Raw genomic sequence first — 19,770 nt, forward strand, 5'->3', positions numbered from 1 at the left:
CTGTGTGGGGGTGGGAGAAGACTGCCCAGGAGGAGTGCCTGCCCCCAGCACAGCCCCTCCACAGCAGCAGCAGTGGCCATTGGGCACTCAGGGCCCTCTGCTAGCAAAGCCCCCACATGGTTTGGCATGGCCCTAGCCATCCAAGACCAAGCACCACCTATGCCACATGTTGCAGGCCAAGCCTGGCTCAGCCCTGGGGCATGTGCCTTTGGGCAGGACTGAACTGCTTTTGCTGTCACTCGGGACCCCTGGTACCAGCTATCACACATTTGGCTGGGCCGGGTCCTGCCTCCATTGAGCCAGCTCTGCCCAATGGCACATGGAGCACTTGGAGGCAGGACCTGGCCCAGCCCAATGTGCAGCCCCTGCTTACAGTGCCAGGACCCCAGGTGACAGCAAGAGCGGCCCAGTCTTGCCCAAAGCTGCACACCCCCAGGCCAAGTCAGGCTGGGCCCACAACATGTGGCACAGGTGGTGCTGGGTCTTGGGCAGCTGGGGCTGTGCTATGCCATGAGGGAGCTCTGCCAGCAGCTGGCCCTGAGCACCCAATGGCTGCTCTGCTGTCAGGGGTGGGGGGCTGTGTGCCATGTGGAGGGCAGGTGGGGTACCTACACCTCTTAAGCAGTGTCCCCCACCCATAGACAGTCCCCCTCACACTCATAGTCTCCCCACAATCCACCCACAAACCCCACACCCCCAACCACCTCCACAAACCTCCCATCCACATATCCAGCCTCAAACCCCACACCCCTCCAACCCCTGCACAAGCCTCACCCCCATAAACCCTACACTTGCCCAGAAACCCTCCCTATCCCCCTGCAGATCCCACAACCATCCCCCCATGCCCCTTCCCCCCAAAACCCCACATCCACCCCATAAATCTCACACCCTGCATGTCCAGCTGGCCAATTGGGATGGGATGGGATGGGACCTACTGGCAGGAGCCACAGCTGCAGGGGCAGCTGCCACACTGCAGTCCTGCCCCATGCCCACACCAGTTCTGGGACATGTGGCCCCAGCCTGGGGGAGGGCTCCTGGTCCCAGGAACCACTTGGGGGGTGTGATGGGATGGGGGGAGGGGTGCAGGTGGCAGCAAGGGTATTTGTGAGTTAGAGGGAGATATGGGGGTCAGGGGTGGGGGAGCAATGTGGGTAGGAGAGGGCTCCAGAGCCAGGCTTAGAGCCCCCCTGCCCTCCTACAGCAGACTGTGTAGGGGGAGTCTGGCATGGAAGGTAAGTGGCTTACCCAGCCCAGTCCCTGCGCCCCAGGTGCTGGGATGGAGTTGCTGCTGGGAGGGAGCTAGCGGGGGGCAGGCAGGGGCTGTGGGTCAAGAGTGAGGGTCACTGGTGCGGGGCTGTGTGTTGAGAGTGAGGAGCAGGGGCAGGGCACTGGAATATTAGGGCACTAGAATATCAGCACCCCACATCTTGGTGAGTGAAGGGGGCAAGGGCAGCTCTTATTTTTCTATGATAAAAAAACCCAAAAGCAAACACCAAAGTGTATAGATATTCAGAATTAATTTATTATGAAGATAGAGGCACTGGTAGGCTTCCATATTGCTTTAAAATAGTAAATATATCAATAAAACATTGCCCAACTGATCTCTTTATTTATATATAGTGGGTTTTTTGTTTTAATCTTGGAAGAACATGGATTTTGGGTATTGTAATGAAAGAATTTGGGGTTTTTATCAGAAAATTTGCAATATTTAAACAGGGAACACCAGAATTTCTGCTGGTGAAGCAAGTGGCAAGACCCAGACAGAGGACCGTGCACAGGGCCAGCACCAGAGACCCAGCTGGAGGGCAGACATGGTGGCTGACCTGGCCATTTTGGGCCAGTAGGACACACTTTGATAGTTAAAAGTGGGCCACCACAACAAGCACATCTTCTGGGTGATAGCTGCCCAGATGGCAGGGCAGGGGCACCAGAAGACGTGACAGCAGTTCTGCATGAAGGCCAACCGTGCAGACATGGCCCACTGATAGCTGGCCCAGAAGTGCAGAAGGCTCTGCTGCAGTTCCCATGCCACAGCCCAGGCAGCCATGTGGTCCCCATCCAGGTCTGGCAGGCATGCAGCCATAGGACCACATAGTGTCACAGGTGGCAGCAGGTCACAGCCAGGGAACAGCACCCACTACCAGACTTCTGTAGTGGGTAAAGGGTGCAGGGGCCACTCTACGTTAGGGCTGCTTCAGCAGTCCAGCTGGCACAAGGGGCTGGCCCCAGTCCCTAGGTCACCCTGGCTGAAAATTCAGGAGGAATTGGGCAAGGTCAGTTTGCCCCAAGTGGCACAATTTGCCCCACACCAAAGTGCATGTTCAGGCATGTGTGCTGAGGCACAAATCTCTGGCACAAATTTGTACTGCTGCATTTGAGCTGCTGCAAGTGCATGTGTCTACTTGTGTGGACATTTGGTTCCCTGGGGACACCTATGCCACACACGATTTGGTGCATGGCAAGTTACCCCAGGGGCAGGAGGAGAGGCTGGGGTCAGCACTGTGCTGGCCCCAGGAGCCTTACCTGGGGTCCTGGGGGCCTCCCGAGGCTGCAGCCATGGCAATCCTGCTGGGCAGAGCCTGGCCAGCAGCCACAGTGCAGCTCTGGGCAGCCCAGCTCTGCTTTTCAGTAGTGCATGCTGCCCAAGTGTGTGCTGCTTTGTGGTTTTTTTTCCCCAGGGTTTTTTTTGTTGACCCCTGGTCAAAAACCCCACAGAAAAAAATGGAGTAGCATAGGCTTGAGCAGCCTGCTTTTGGAGAGCAGAAAACACTGGATTGTGCGGTATGGGGCACTGCAAACATGATTGCAGTGCCACATACCACACAGCTGTGCTCATCTGGACACACCCACAAGTCCAGATGAGCAGGGTCAGCTCCCCAGTTGATGCTACTCAGTTATTGCAAGATCTTTTTCTTCATTTTGCCTTTCAAAAACAAGGTGTGTATTAGATTCCAGGGCATGTTATATGCAATAAAATACAGTAATTTAAAGATATGTAAGGGGTGATCTCTTTTATAGACCAACTGGGAGAGAACTTAAACAGCTTTTGGGCACAAGGTAGCCTTCCTTGGATTACACTGATATCATCCCAATACTACCATTATATAGTTTAAAAGCATTCTTGGCTGAAGCTGATAAATTTATTTATAATGAATAATATCCACTAAGAATTTAGCATCTTAACTGCATAGTGAAACATTAGATAATTGAGCCAGATGTCCTTCTATGTATTTTTTTTTCTTTTGAAGTATTTACTGTATGATTTTGGACATTTTTCCAATTTATGGGTTATTTGCAAAGTACTAACACCATTTACTCACCATGTATTGCATGAGGCTGGACACCTGAGTTACACTGGGTTAGTTCTGCTTGCTACATTTTTAGAGGAACAATGAGCACCAAGTAATAACCTGAGAGAAAAAAATTTGAGAAATATTCACGTGTTTAAAATTAATAAAATGCCAAGGGCAGTTTCACCAATATCCAACGGCATACACATAAATATATATAATTAAGAGTTGGAGTTTCCATTGCCTGACACGGTTTTTTAAAAATATATTAACATTTTAATTAAAAAAATAAAAATTTATTCCTGACTTAGAACAAAACATTACAAAATCCTGTTACCAGTTTTTCTCAGAAGAGTTCTCTGTAGACCTTTCTCTCTCAGTTCATTTTCCTATACTGGTCTTTCTTCCTCCTAGTGTCCTTAGCACAGTATCTTGAGAAACTCATTGGCAGTGTTGGCCCATCCTGTTGCTGGATAATAAAAGAATGAAGCCTTGACGTGTAACTTCAAGCAGCAGTGAACTGTGCCAGGTTAAGGACAGCCTAAGTCCCTCCTCCCTCTAGAGCTAATGGGACAGTTTTGGCATGGTGTGCTGCCATGTGGGAAATCCGAGTTCATGAATGGATTCAGGTTACCAGACTTAGCATTAGCAGACAGATGTCTCTGGAAAGCGGGTGCTGGATGAATCCCTCTGCTGATCTATGAAAAAAGTTGCTGGCAAGAGTTCAAGAGTGAGCTGTTTATTTGTCCTTCTGGTTGTAGAGAAGGTGAAGTTAAAGAATATATTACAGAGTGGAGTAGATTAAAAGACATTAAAAATATCTTCCAAGTTTTGTCTTTTCTTCTTGGCAAGCTAAGAGATGACTCTCCTAGCATGGCATGTCTAAGAGTGGAAGCTCATTGAAAATACTGTGGCTGAAATGTCAACAATTAAACTATGATCTCTGATGTACTACACTGTATGACAGACTCTGTTAGTCTTCACGAATATTTACACTTCTTCCTAATCTTAAATAAGGCTGTTACAGATCTTTTCACTTTTGCAGCATATCACAAAGTTTTTATATGTGGCAGTGGCATCCTGTGCTTACATATGTGTCTACTTCAGTTGCAGGTTGCTAAGGAACTCTATAAACCCATAGTTGTTCTTTGGCCTCTTGAAAGAAGTGTGATTTGTTCCTTTGTATTATGTTGTCAAGGTCACTATCTCAATTGAGTGTCACTGTTCCATAATAGCTCTAGTCACACTCTTTTAAGACTTAGTGCGTTTGATATCTTCTCTTTGATATTGTCTTTGGGTTTTTTTTCTCTTTTTTTTTTCTTTTTTATTTGGTGGTACAGTTTGAGTTTATTGTCAGGTGCTCTAAGACCATCTATATAATACTTATGTGTTATATTGCATGGTATGAGCTACATACATAATGGATCGTTATGCAGTTACATGTATTTGGGTAAATCTTAAACCTGTAGCATTTTTCAATGCAGAGGCAGCTAAAACTCCGTAGGCCAAATTGACTTTTTGCTCCGACAACACCAGCTAACATCCTGACAGAATGACTAAATCCAAAGTAAGCAGTCACACTCCTTTCCTTACTTTGGGTTTAGTATCAGGGAAGTTTTCTGAATTCTGAAATTTCTGAATTTCTGAAATGCAGAGAGCATTTCTTTCTCCAGGTGACTCTCAGGTACTGATATTTTTTCAGGGACCACAATGCTCCAGAAGCCTGATGAAGTAAGCTGTAGCCTACAAAACTCATGCGTCTCTGAAAAAGTTACTCTATAAGGTGCTATCTTGCTCTTCCTTCTACCTAGCTTCAGACTAACACTGCTAACTACCGTTACCAATTCCTGTTTGGGTTTACAGAGGGATGGGAAGTGGGAGAACATTGCTCATACTAACAAAAAAGCTTATTTGTGTGATCTTTCTGCCCCTTCACTCCAAGTTCAATTCAAGGTGTTTTTTGCTTTGGCCTGACTTTCCTCTGAGCCAGTCATGCTGGCATAGAATTGGTATATGCTGGAATGAAAAACTAATTCAACATTTACTGCTTTGAGAGATGGTCCTATGCTTCCAATACTTCTAATCCCAACAGTCAGAGGGTCTATTCCAATTCAAAGGTTGCCAGTAAAAATCGAAGAGATTATGCAGGCTAATTACATTTCTGTATGCTCATAATTCTTAATGTGGAAGACTGATCAGACAAAGAAAAGTTTTGAAAAGCAGTGACTTAATTTATTAATGAATTGCTTTGCAGATCTAAATTGCATAGCTGCAAGATCCTAAAAAATCGGGAGTTTTAGGGCCACATTTTCAAAAGTCAGTGTGTCAGTTGTGCCTGCAAAATTGCTTCACACTAGTTCTGCCCTCATATTGTGGAGTTGTATGTTCAGGTGGTTATATGGATTCACCATTACCATTATGCACTATTTGAACAAGCAAGAAGTATATGGATCTCTTTTAGAGTCTTCCTGTTTTCTTACCAAAACAGTGACTGAGGAAAAAACACTTGAGATTTTGCATTAAAGAAGCTATGCATCTTCACTGTCCTAGTTCTTTTAATGTTACATTTATTTTTATGTACTAACTACAGGCAAGACCTTGATTATTTTATAGAACAGAATTATTTTTGTTTTTAGTTTTTCATTCAAACAGCATGTAAAATCCTTTCAGAGTTTTACTCATATCACCACAAATTTAAAACTTCTTGGAGTTATGACATTTTATTACTTTTTTAGAATGCTGTGATTTTATCAGGGGTGTAGGTTGTAGCCGTGTTGGTCTAAGGACATAGGCAGCTTCTTTACTTTTCATTCCATCCAGGAAGAGCACACACCAACTGCTGAAACTTCCTTAGCCTGACGAAGGGTTTTGGAACCTGAAAGCTTGCTTAATAATTATTTTCCAAATATTTGGGTTGGTCTAATAAAAGATATCAGGTTCACCCAAGGAACCTTGTCTGCGATTTTATCAGCATTTCATATTAAGACAACATTATTTCTGAGGTAAATATTCTAAATATAATCCCTTTGTGCATCAAAAAATCATGTTTATGGCCCAGCAACATTGTTTATTATAGGAAATGCCAACAGACCCTCATTCATTGCTCTATTCTGTGTGCCAGTATACTAATATTGGGCAAGGTTTCTCTCTACTGGTTACACTGGTACAAATGCATGGAATTCCAATTGTGGCATTGGTCTCACTTTCAAAAGCCCAAAGCAATATTTTTCTTTTAATTCTTTTAATACTTGTTTATTGATCCTCAAGTAGTTATAAAATTCTTTTTTAAGTCAAGGACTAGGATATTGTAAGTCTTGAAGTTCATTATATTTGGCTCTACTGAGATCCCAAGACATATGGAAGGATGTGCTAGACTTAGGTTTAACAGTTTAAGGTGTTATCTCCTCGCAGTATGTGCAGATTCCCCATTAATGTTACAACTGTGGTGGTGACTGCCTGGGCACCAGTGGTAGTGATGGTGGCTGCCAATCTTGCACCCCCTCTAGGTAGCGCCACACAGGACTCAAGTGTTGCCAACTGTAACAATGTATAATGCTTTTTTAGAATCCCCAGCTCCCAGATTCTTTGTATTGACTAGAAATCTTTGTTTTCAGTTAAAAGAAGTAAAGGTTTCTGGCTGAGCAGAGCTTGAAAATATGAATTGAATTCATAGTAAAGGCCCTGAAACCAAGGGACAGATCAAATGAACCAAATAATTATAATTTATTGTAATATTCACTTGAATTGTAGGGGCCAGGCTAATTAATTTAATTGGTAGCGATTGGGATTGGTAGTAATACAGCTAATCAGCAAGGACAGGACAAAAACACGTTTAAAACAAGCCTACATTGAAACCCACTTTTTAAGCATGACTCTGACACAGTTTTTCCCTGTTCACAGGTGTTGGCCAAGCTGCAGTGGAATACAGATCAACAGCAGCCATGTTTGCACTGTTTCAATAGTTTTCTTTTAAATCAATTCCTGTCTCTATGAGTATAGGGTTCTAGGTTCTGAGAGCTTTTTCTTGGTTCAAATCCTAACAAAGATTCCTCACGTAGATGCCCATTTGGTGTTAGGCACTAGGCAGTTTCTTTTGAATCGCATATCTTGTAGTGTATGTACATGCCATACTCTTTAGTGCAATGTGTGCCGAGGATAACCTGTAGTGGAACAGCTCCTTATATTTGTGGGCTTGTGATCAAAATACTTTATTCGTGTGAAGGAAATAGGCCTATTAATGAATGGAGACTTGCAGAAACATAGAAACACGTCTATAGGCAGCTGATGATGGTTCCATTTTAATACAGGGAGTATAGTTCTGATAGCCATTGGTTTAAATCCCATTAGAGACCAATGCTAAAGAATTTGATCTATTAAAAGAATTGCAGTTTTCTTGATTAGCCTATGGGCTCCACGCAACGTTTATGCATTGCGTCTTTGGCTCTGCTTCACTTTTGTTGTTTGACCTGACATGGGAGACTGGACTTATCTGGGCCTTGGTTTTCCCATCCATAAAAAGAGAATTATTATACACAGAGGTATAACTGGCTACTTGTATTCTGGTGCTCTGGGTAGAGATACTGAAGTGTGGGATGATAGGGCTGGAGAGCGTTTGTGTGAGAGGTGCTGAGGGGCAAGGACTCCTGGAAGAATGGATGCTGCAGCCAACACATGGGATTCCCAGGGGCTGCCACTCTAATGCTTCCCCTCAAAATCAGCACCCAGTATTGGAGCCCTGTTTACCCACCCCTAGTTATACTCCAGATTAAACATGACAATCTTGTGGAAGTACAATGGTGCTAAATTAATATGGATAAATGAAATGGAAACTATTGGATAGAGAGTGTTGTATTAGTGCAAAGAACAAATAGTGCAGTAGTCACAATCTATAGTTACTTATACCATACCATCTGTATAACCTCACCTTTCACTATTTGGGACAGCTTGTGTGAAATTCTTCTCCTTACTGCAGAAATCCTATTACTATATGAAGTCAAATCCTGTTGGTATTTATGGCTTTTCCTTTTCCTGTCCTCTCTTAATTCGGTGTGATTTTATGTTTGCCTATCCTATTGTTAGAGTCCTAGTTGTGTTCAGCGAGTACATTCTACAGTTATGAGAAGGAGCATCCTAGCCAGCTTCTCATGAGCATGTTCAACCTGCAGGGAAAAATGATCAGCGAGGAAATGGACCTTACCCTGTGCTGCCTCCTGTGTCTTTACGAGGACACCTTAACATGTTTGTCTCCTTCCCTTCTGTTCCTCCACATTCTTCCAGGCCAGAAAGCTAGGAGCACAAGTTGCCATCCCCCAAATGATGGTTTAAGCCCTTCGGTTGTCTTCCTTCTCACCATGAAAACATTAGTGAAAGGGGAAATGGGGATGGGGGGGGTTGGGGTGGGGAGAGAGAGAGAGACGAACCAGCTCCAACCTGGGACGATATAATATTTTAATGGTTAGGACACTCACTGTACGTATGGGAGATCCAGACCCAGACCAGAGACCTGACTCTCAGTCTGCCACATCCTAGATAAGTGTCCTAATCATTAGGGTGTTGAGTTGGTTGCCCTGTGACCCACTGAATATTTAAATTATACAAAGCAGAATAGCATCAACAGGAAAGTATGAGTATGCAACTAATGATCTGTGCCCTTATCATGCCTATAGCAGACCCAGGTGAGAGGCCCTGGTCAAATGGATATTTATACCAAGTGGTATAAATCTAAAAGGAGTGACTAAGAGAGTCCTACCCCAGCATACAAATTATTTGGGCAGTTTGGTCATTTGGTATAGACTGATATAGGACACATTTGTGTAATAATGTAGTGGACCCCTGAACTGCATGACTTTACCAACCTTGCAGAGAAATCCCCTGGAAAGAATCAGGAGTTAAACTTTACTAATGTGAATTCCTTTGCTTTAAGTTTTGTTTCTTTATATCTTTCTTTACATCTTGCCGAAGGCAAACAAGCTTTTACCTGGTTCCCCTTTGTCTAGCACTAAGGCAGAGTAGTAGCTGCTTAGTTTGTTAGCTGCCCCAAGAGAACTACGTGTCTGTTTCTGATTCAATGCAGTTTTCATCAGTATACAGAAAAATGCAAACTAGATTGAGGTGCATATTTGTCTGTTCATGATCAAAGAGATGTATTTACCATATCTCCAAAACAGTGCTGATGCAGGTGGAAAACAATGCCCATTGCATCCTCCCACTTTATAAGCCAAGTGGTCTTGCAAAAGAGTGGCAGCAAAAATCCACTTGTAAAACAATTCTTTTAAACTGTACAAACAGTCAAACTTGACCTGCTGAGGAGAGGTAAGTGAGACAGAGCAATTTTTTAGGCAAGCAGATCAATCTTGGCAAGCTGCCAACACAATCCAAAACTATGAGGTAACCTTGTTTAACACCCTACTATGCTGAGGTGTAAACAGTGGGTAGTACATGCATGACAAAACATCATCTACTTTTGTGACAGTGCTTCATAAATACTGGAGGAAAGAATGCCTCCCTGTGCCAGTATTTGTCGCACATAAATATTTGTAATAGTTGCTATGGCAGTTGAGAAAGGAAAGATGAAAATCGGGAAATGGTGAAAGCTGTCTGAAAACAAAGAAGTGTTTCCAGAAAGAATGCAGAAACCTCAAACTTTGGAACCTTTGTTCCCCAGTAGTCTCCTTTCCAGTCTTTGATAAACAAAACTCCAAGTGTGTATTACTTAAAGATGAAATAACTTCTTGATAGCTAAGTTATATGGCCTGATGTTAAGTTGTGGTCCTCAGTAATTGTGGTTGCCATTTTTAGCGCTTGGACACCTACCTGATTGTGCCTGCATTGACCAGGATAACTAATAACATGTCAGGAACTTGGGAGAAAAGATTGAAGGGCCATATTTCAGTTGGCTTAGCCAAGACCCAGAGCCTGACTCTGATCCCTTGCACTGTGATGTAAATTGGAAAACACTCCACTGAGGTCAGTAGAATCCCACTAGTGCCTGTAAATGAGAGGGGATTCAAGCCCTCAGCCTTTAAGGACTGTCCCATTGCTTTCCTGATGGCAGCTACTTTATGGAAGTGGCTGTTGCCAATACCCACATAAAATTTTATAGGTGGAACTCCCACCTTGAATGATGAAAAATCTGAGCTGTGGGGGTGTGGACCGATTTCCCAACTGCATTGAAAACTGCTCCTCTCCAGACACTAATATTTAATATACAGTACAGTTCTCACTTTCAAAATCATAAATCTGGGAGTCCTGCATAAGTGTTACCTTTGGATTTTCAACTGTCTTCTTGTATTTTTTTCCTACTGCTAAACTTAAGGGTTTCTCATTTGCTGTTTCAGCTACAGTAAATGATACTTTTATAATAGCGCCTTTATGTGAAAAATGATTACAGCAGAATTGCTAATATTATACAGGCACTGTTACAATGCCTTGAGTATTATATAGAGGTGCCCATTAGCACAGCTATAGTTAAGGGCCTGTCACAATTTCCATTATATAGTAAACATTATTTTCAGGAATTTAGAACAAGGCTGTAAAAAGTAACTCTAGGCTGGAGCTTTGCATAGGAAATCTCATCCCATGGGAAAATTATTGTTGCAAATGTTGAAAGTAGTCAGTTCAGCTATTTTTAAGCAAAGAGAGCAAAAAAATATACTAGATCAGTGGTTTTAAGGATTTTTTTGCACACGTAGGGCACAGACAGAAGTGACAATTTGCACCCAAACTGGCCACAAAAAGTCGTCTATAGCCATGACCAAACAGAGGGCATGGCTGCACACCACTTCAAAGATGGGTGATTGGGTGAAAATCTGAACTCTCATTGTATGTGGTTTCAGATTAAGATGTTTCAAAATATAGTGTCTTCTGTAACTTGTGTCTGCCTGCCTCCAAGCCATTTTAAGAATGGGAGAGAGGATAGGGAGCTGAGGAATTCAGTCTGGGTTTTTTTTCAGTCCCCACTGGAGGGTGGGAAGGGTGAATTGGACCCACCCCCTGAGGTGAGGGGGCGTCCATTCACCTACTGTAGCCTCCAGTGCCGGCTGGGGAACCCTTAGACTGAGCTCCCTCTGCTCCCTTTCTTCCCTCCCATTCTGAAAACAGGGACAGGCTGCAAGGGAGAAGGGGCCATTGTAAGGGGAAAATGGCTGCAGGCTGGCAGGCAGCAGTTAGATTCTGCTCCCCCTGGAACCAATAGTGAACTTTTGTTTGGTCTGGGGGATCATTATAACTCACAGTGCTTCTTGCAAAATGTTCTGTGTTACAGTGAGGAGCTGCACTTTCTGTGCCAATAGGGCATGTCTACACAAGACATTTACTGCAGAGCTGCCTAATTAGTTCTGCCATAAGTATCTCAACATCTACATCTGTGACCCTATTAGGCTGCAATAAACTAATAAACTCTGCTGCAGGTTAGCACATGTAAATACAAGTACTATCCTGAAGTAGAGGTTTTTAGTGCACAGCAACACATGTGTAGATGCTGCTGACAGGGCTGGTTGGGACATGAGGGTGTTTCAGTCCAGGGGCTGCCTGCCAGCTAGCCCCACACTGGAGCACTCTCGTGCCCCAGCCAGCCCCTCCACAGTACATTGAGACAGGTTGGAGCAGCCCCAGGCTGTCAGGCTGACCCCTGGAGCCCCCTTCCAGCTGGGGCTGCTCTGATCCAGCTCGACATGCTGCAGCGCTAGGTGCCTGTTTAAATGTGGTGCCTGGGAGCAATAAGCTCCTGTGCAATATGTGCCATAGTTCATTGCTACACATAAATATCATGTATAGATGCACCCATATAGGGCCAAAATACTCTTGGAGGTACATGTGGGACTGCCACTGATGTCAATGAAAACTCCATGGGCCTGTTCCTGTGCTCTCCCTAAGAGAGCTTTGGTATTGCAAAAGAGACTCCAGGCTGCCTCAGACAGGTCACTGAGAATTTCCCAGCACCAAGTAAATTTCAGCTAGTGTTAAAACCATCTTTATGGACATATCTACACAAGACGCGTACTATGCATTAGACTAATCTAACGTACAGTAAAGCATCACCGTCTACATGTGTAAAGGACTTACTGTGCAGTAAACTAGGTTAACGTGCTATGCGCTAGTATCAGGAAATAAAGGTGTTGGATTAATGGCACATTAGTCACTGTACAGTAGCGCATGTATAAGTGCTGACTGGGAGCAATTTGCTCCTGGTCAGCCCAGGCCGCAGCTGGGCTGCTGCTGCTTGGCTAAGCCCCAATGTGTGGGGAGAGGAAGGGAGTTGTGCTGGCTGCAGGGGCAGCTGTGGAAATCAGGACCTGTCCTGATTCTCACATGACTGGGATGTCTGTCCTGGCAGCCAGGATCTCTGCATCCCAGCCACGTGGAGATCAGGTCCTGACCCACTCTCCATGTGTCTGAGATGCAGCAGTCCCAGCTGCCAAGAGAGATCTCCCCCACCCTGTGGGGACTCAGAAAAGCCCCCATGCCCCCTGGTAGCCCCAGGCTGGCACCTGGGGGAACTTAGAGTTCCCCCTGGCTGCTGCAGAGGGTGAGGGGACAAAGCAGGGCAGGAGCAGCTCTGGAGTGAACTGCTCCTGTCAGGAACAAATTTGTTCTCAATGGGCACATGCTCACATGCATGCAGGGGTGCAGTTAAATGCACCTGAATGTTTTGCAAAGAAAATCCAGGCATTCATTGCACATGTAGACATACCCTATATCCCCTGCTTCCCAGATCTTGACGTGGACAGAGGATGGGGCAGCTTCAGGTTAGGAATAAAGTATTGGGCCCTCTGGTTAAGTCTGGGTAAAGGAGCTAGTTCACCTGGTACAATCTTTGCTGCTCTAACTTACACAACAGGAATTTTTGTTCTTCACTGGCCTCAAGGTCTTGGAAATAGAAAAATGGTTTAGAGTCACTTCTTTCCTCCTCTGTTCATACACTGAGCACTTAGCTCCAGTCATTTGTCCAGTTTAGAATTTGGCTTTCAGACTAGAGATGTTTCTTCATTTTTTTCTCAAATTTAATTTTACAGACTTTTGGTCTGTACTATGCATTGGAAACATTTCTGTATTTTCAGGACTATTACCAGCATTATTATATGTTGGTAACAGGGTAGCTATAAAGGAAGGGTAACATTTCAAAGGCACCGGCAAAACCTGTACTTGCAAAGCTTATGTGAACAACTATTTTACTGCAAAATCCTGCATAAATTGGGTCACTGTGAAAGGGCATTTTGGCATGCAGCTAATTCTGCATGCACAGCTTCCTGTTATCACCCACAAATTCTTGCCCGACAGGTGCAACTCATTAAAAAATTACCCCTAAACATTTCTAACAATTGTTAACACTGAACTCATTCCCTCCCATCACTCTTGCTGCTTCTCTTTTTTCTATGTAATTATATTACTAATCATTAATATTATCCACAAAATGGACCAAGCAGAAAGAAACAAGACACACATACCTTAGCCCTAGGTGCTTGCAATTTAATTATAGATGTGTTATGACAAGTGAGAATGGCAAACACTGAGTGGAAGGGAATTACTAATAGTAATACATAGAATGACGTTATATGCTAGGAGGTGTCAAAATGAGATGAGGATTGAATATCGTAAACGAGCCATTAATGTAATGATTCCAATATAGATTTTAAATCTTTTGGCACACTGTGCATTGTGCATTTCCTAGATAGTGACAGTGATTCCACGATGGACATAATGTTAGGGAGTTTCTACTGGCAGCCTCTCTCCCAGTTTGTCAACACAAAATTTTCCTCTATAAACCACAATTATAGTTTAACTATTTTAGGTCATGGCTGTGCTGCATAGCGGCTAGCAAACTTGTATGTTTTGGATCCTTTTGTATTTCAGCCCCAACTTAAGCAACTTGTAGGTCAAATTTCAAGTTGTGTTCCTATTACTCACGAGGGTAAATTGCCATCCTTTGTTTTCCATTTAAAAATGAATACAGTGGCCAACATATTACAAAAGGTCTGGTCCTGTGAGCCTTATTACAAAGAAAAAGAACAATCCAAGCTTTATCTTTTTAATATCTGGTCTAATAAAAGACTGCAGAATTAGCCCCAATGTTTTAAAGCAACATTGTGCTTTAGAAATTGTTGTGCTAGGAAGTGTTTGAAATTGTGCTGGTAACAGTTCCCTGATGATATATTGTTTCTTAAAGAACCACAGTGACGTCACATAAAATGTCTCAATATCACATATTGTTTTGATTTGCATCTAATTAATGTTTTAATAATGATGGCTTATCATTATTAAAACATTATCAGTAGGTGTTCTAAAGAAGTTATTGTAAAGTCCTTGGGACATTGATAACAGCAGCATCAGCAACAATAACAATAATAATATATTCTGGATTATAAAATGCTTTTATCCATACATCTCACCTTTGAGAGTTATTACTTTGTCAATTGAAAAGCAAATATGAAATGAAAACAATTGTATCAGTGGGTGGAGAAAGGTAGATAAATCTAGAAAGTAGATAGATCTGGTGACGGAGTTCTGACTGTGCTGCTCTATCTGCTGGCACTGGGCAAGTGACATAAACCTCAAATCCTGTGTGCCTCTCTCTATCCATCAGTAATACCTACCTTAAGAAGGGCTTGTCAGGCTTGTTTGTAAAGTATTTTTGAGTGCATGTGAGTAAAAAGTTACTGTTATAGTTTGTTAACTTCCCAAAATAAAAGGCAAGGATGCTTCTGTATCCTTTGTACCAAGATGTTTCACAGGTCTCCATAGACTAATTTCTCATTCCATTTGTGTTACAGCACAAAGAGGATCTCTTTAGTATTGTGGGATTAAATGAGACTCTGAACATTAATTTAACCCATTTCTTTATTCATGGCTACTTCATTTTCTGCTGTATACTTTGCCACTTTTTAAATAAGGGTTAGTTTAACTATAAATGTGGTCAAGAAATCTAACCTGCTTGTGCATCAGGAATGTAGTTGCATTTGGGGGGTTTGTCTCATTACAATCTTGTGGAGTTAGCCATGGCTTGCTGTTGTGTGTGGAGGGGATAATAACTTATTGAAAACTATTGCTTCAGAGTTTAGTAAGATCCAGGTAAAAAATCAGCACTGAATACTGGTGAGAGGACACAATTTGACTTTATATACAAAAAATAATATTACACTTTTAGTTTTAGTCCCTTTTTAATGGAGAGAAAAAAATCCTACACAATTGATAGGTGTTTTAGTGCATTGGTGCTCTGTTTTAATCAAGATAAAGAATTCTACTTGCCTCTGTAAAGTAAATATAATTTTAAAAAGTAAACTCTCTGCTACCAAAACTGAAAACAAGGGACTCTGGAAAATACATAACTGATATATAACTGGCTAGAATTTCCTTCATTTTGCAAAGCCACGAGCCACATGCATCAGCTCACCGCAAAGTCATTAGGTCTTTTTAAGCTCAGATGAAAAACATTAACAAATACCACAAAAGGCTTTAGTATGGCCCCTTTGTTCATTCACATATGGCAGTTTATAACTCCTGCACCACTTGGGTCGTGTGTTTGTTTAAGCTGCCTCCATCAGGCCAGCCCTGAAAGAACAAAAGACATCTTGAGCGATCCTAAGCAGGAAATGGGCTAATCTAAACATGGTTTGTGACACTATAAGTAGAATAGAAAGGGGAGGGATTGATTAGTCATTAATGTCCAATTGACTCCATATGGATGTTGCAATAATAAGGCCTTTTTCAGTGCAGTAGCAGAGTTATTGAATTAGAGGTTTATGTTTCCTCAGAACTGACCTTAGGGAATTCCCTTTTGGTTCTTCTTGTTGATGTTTGAAGAGAATGGAGTCTCTAATAGGAAAAATAGAAGCCTTATCTGCAGTAACACTCTCAGAATATAACTGAGTATGGAATTAATGTAGCAAGTTTAACCTGTACCACCGTATATTTTCAATTATTAGTGTTTACTTAGCATGTTTTAGCACCTCTGCAGGTAAAATATCTTAGAGTCCCTGTAATTATTACAGTAAATTTCATAAATCAAATACTTTTCTCAGTGCAGTTTGTAAGAAATGTTGGAAAGCCACCTGAATAATATTTGTTTTGCATTTGGAGTGAGGTAGCCCAATGAATGACCAGGTACTGCCATGCAGGATACTTGTAGCTCAGACAGATCACAGACCTCTTAGCCCTGGAGCTAGTGATTTCTTTAATTTGTTATCAGTGTTAGAGAGAGACACTCCTGTATTAACAATAGCTCTTGGAGTGCCCGTTTATTCAACCTTGCCTGCTGGTAATAAAGTATATCAGAGTCATCTGAAGGTGGATGGGGAGAGAAGGAGAATAAAGATGTAAAAGGCAGACAAAGGCTAATTGAGGAAGATGAATGTTACCCCTAGGTCTTTCCCTGTACCAGTCTGCTGGCAGGGCACCCAGATGCAGATGTTACAAGTTTTTACTGGTTGTAAAAAGAATCAGAGCAGTTGTAATAGAGACAGCAGCCTACAGCAAAAATATAGAACAGCAAATTGCAAAATCAGGATTTTTTCCCCCCACTCTACCTTGCTTTTCTGCCATGCCCATATTCTAGAAGAATCCATTTTGTACAGTAAATTGGTAATTCCAGTTTCCAGGATCATCCGGTGTTTGACCATTCTGTTATAACTAAGACTAATAGTGCTATTTAGTTTCTAGGTTCATGACAGGGTGGAGTTTTTAATGATGTGCCCATGTGTTGAGTAGGAATGGACAGGGCCCAGCAACTCATCCTTACAAACAGCCATCATGTAATAGCTTTCTGCCACTGCTGAAAGCTGCATCCATCTTTATGCCAAGATTTTAGCAGTGATTTCCTTTGTTTCTATATATCCCACCAACAATATATTTCTATAGAAGATGACTAAGGGTCATCAAAGAATGTCATGGAAGTCTATAAAGACTAGTGTATTTTGGGTCTTGGGCATATTGCTACAAGATGCCCTTTTAGAAAAGAGTATCAAGGGAACAGCACACTAAGGGAAGGGCTGAAAGAAATTTACAATGTTTGATGTGGATTGGCAGCCAGGAAATGAAGGATTATGGTGAATGAGAAAAATAGATTGATGAAAATGTCATCTTGTCTTTTCTTTTATCTTCTTTTTCTTCTGTTCTCTTATCCTTTTTGTTTCTCCCCACTCCCTATTACTATTGTCTACACTCTGGTTGGACCTTAAACCTTCAGGTCCCATTGTAGTTGGCACTGTACAAATATAGGGTACAATTCTAGTCCTTTTAAAGTCAGTGGAAGTTCTGTGATACAATTTCAATGGAGCAAGTATTTCAGCCAGAGACTAGAAGATGGTCCCTACCTTAAACATTTACCATCTAAAAGAAAAGACACACACATAGATATAGAGAAAATACAAATACATCAGTATCATAACATCTTCCTTACATGAGAAGTCTTTTCTTCACCCTCCTGGTCAGAGACTGATCAAATTCTTTCTCAGTCTTTGTATATCCTAAGTGCCTGCCTTCTCCCCTGTGAGCCCTGTTGGAAAGCATTTAGCATCTTCCAGTTGAAAGAGATTTTTAAAAATGACTTGAATGGAGATTTTTCATGTGCTCAAAATTGAGTGCAGGTTTAAGTGCTTAGCTGGATCAGGGCCATTTGGGTTTTCTGGCTTCCCTTCATTTTGTGCTGTTCTCTGACTGTATGTAGTCTATAGACTAGTCCTGAACCCAGGTCCCCCCCCCCCCAAGGGAGTTGTACACTGTAGATTTAAAGTAATCACTCTCCTTCAGTCTGCTCTTTGTTTTGTATCACTGCATCCATGTCTCAGCAGAGCCTGAAAGTTGGAAAGGAAAGCAGCCCCACACCCTCAGAAGCTGGAAGTGTCACTTTTAGTATAGCCCCAGCCTCTCCTGGGCTGAGGAGTAGATTTTCCTGCCAACTAAGCCATTAGGGCAGCCAAAGCTTACTGCGTTTGCAATAATTTTGAATCCCAACCAAACTCCTTATTCTGGAAGTCAAACTCCCTTTCTGTAACTGTATTAGGAACAGAAACTAGCAAATGGCCTATTAGTCATCACAGAGAAACAATTGTTTTAACTTCTCTCCTAGTTGCAAGTTTATTTTTTTCATATTTTTTTAGAAGGGGATTTGATTAGAAAGCTGAGGAAATTTTTGTTATGAGCCAGAACTAAAATCCATACCTCCCTTTCATAACAGCCTCTCTTTCCTTTCTGGACCAATCACTATTGTAAAAATCAGCACAAAACAGGAACGTGGCTTGAAAAAAAACTTATTGAAAATGTATGCATGTGCAAAGGTAATCAGGACTCATAGTAGAGCTGATATCTTTTATTAGACCAACAAGATTTTTGGAAAAAAATTCTTTAATTGCAAGCTTTCGGGCACAAACCCCCTTCATCAGGCATTGGAGAAAAGATTGTAAAAGTTCTCCTGGGTAGAAATGAAAGTTCATATTTCATAGGATTTCACAGAGAAGTCAATAGATGGAAAACTTTTCTGGGCAGTCAGTTCATAGCTGGTATGGAGCCTCTCACGATCTGTGAGGATCTGTGATGATGCAAATTACCTTGAAACAAAGGCAGGAGCAGGATCTCAGGTTTCAGGTGGTCATGGTTGCTTCCTCCTTGGGAAAATATGAAGATTTCATTTTTTAAAAAGAGCAAAATCATTATTTGATAGGTGGTTGACAGGTTGAAGTGTCCTAGCACTGACTTGCAGTACAAAGTCTTATTCTTGTGGGTTTCAAAAGTGTACATCTCTGTGTTTTATATCATGAGGACCTTCGTTTGAAGCTAAACGGCTATTATGACATTTGTTCTCTATTACAATGTCTGTTGAAAACAAGCACGTTCTGTGTTGAACATACTCTTGGAGTTGGGAGACAGGTAGGACGGGTGGTGTGATTTTTAATTATTTGCAGAAACTCATTTTGCACACATTCTTTTGTGACAGCCCTTGGGCCAAGTAGCAAATATTCTCTCAGAGACTGAGCACTGAAAAGCTCAACTATTTTTTTGGCTGCCTTCTCAAATCCCTCAAGTGTGGACTTGCTCAGAGCAGATGCAACTCGAGCTTTGTGGTCTTTTTGCAATGTAATTTATTACTCCAATTAAGGATTGTTTTCTATCAAAAAATATTAAAGTAAAATAAATTGATGGTATTCTGGGTTTTTTAAATCTTCCTACTCCAGATTCTAATCTCTCCAAATAGATCTAATTTATAGTCCTGATATCAGCCAAAGCTCTATTTGTCTGACATCACAGCTGAAGGACTAAACCAAAATCTTAGCAGAAAGACCTGGAGATAAACTCACTAGCTGCAATGAAGAAACATATTTCAGAAGATAAAAAGTGCAAAATAATAATATTAAACAGCTGGATTGGGCTGTCCTCCTCCTCTTTTCTTACCAGTAATACAGCTTGTTAAATAATTTGTTGAATATTTTTGCAATTTTATATAGAAAAAAAAATTCCATTTTTTTTATTTGCCAACAGCACCATAAATGCT

At 42.0% G+C, this 19,770-nt stretch overlaps 1 protein-coding gene and 1 long non-coding RNA gene across 15 annotated transcripts in view; one reads left to right on the forward strand and one right to left on the reverse strand.

The window, feature by feature from the left end:
• SOX6 (SRY-box transcription factor 6) overlaps positions 1-19,770 on the forward strand; it is a 532,213-nt gene that overhangs the window by 480,140 nt on the left and 32,303 nt on the right. The gene's annotated exons all lie outside the window — the stretch shown is intronic.
• The window catches only part of LOC132248691 (uncharacterized), a 43,688-nt gene continuing 42,494 nt past the window's right edge, over positions 18,577-19,770 (reverse strand). The window contains exon 2 of the long non-coding RNA XR_009460021.1: positions 18,577-18,886. This is a non-coding gene — a long non-coding RNA (uncharacterized LOC132248691). The remainder of the gene's footprint in view (positions 18,887-19,770) is intronic.

Source organism: Alligator mississippiensis, chromosome 2 (assembly GCF_030867095.1).
Source record: "Alligator mississippiensis isolate rAllMis1 chromosome 2, rAllMis1, whole genome shotgun sequence".
Lineage (NCBI taxonomy): Eukaryota > Metazoa > Chordata > Crocodylia > Alligatoridae > Alligator > Alligator mississippiensis.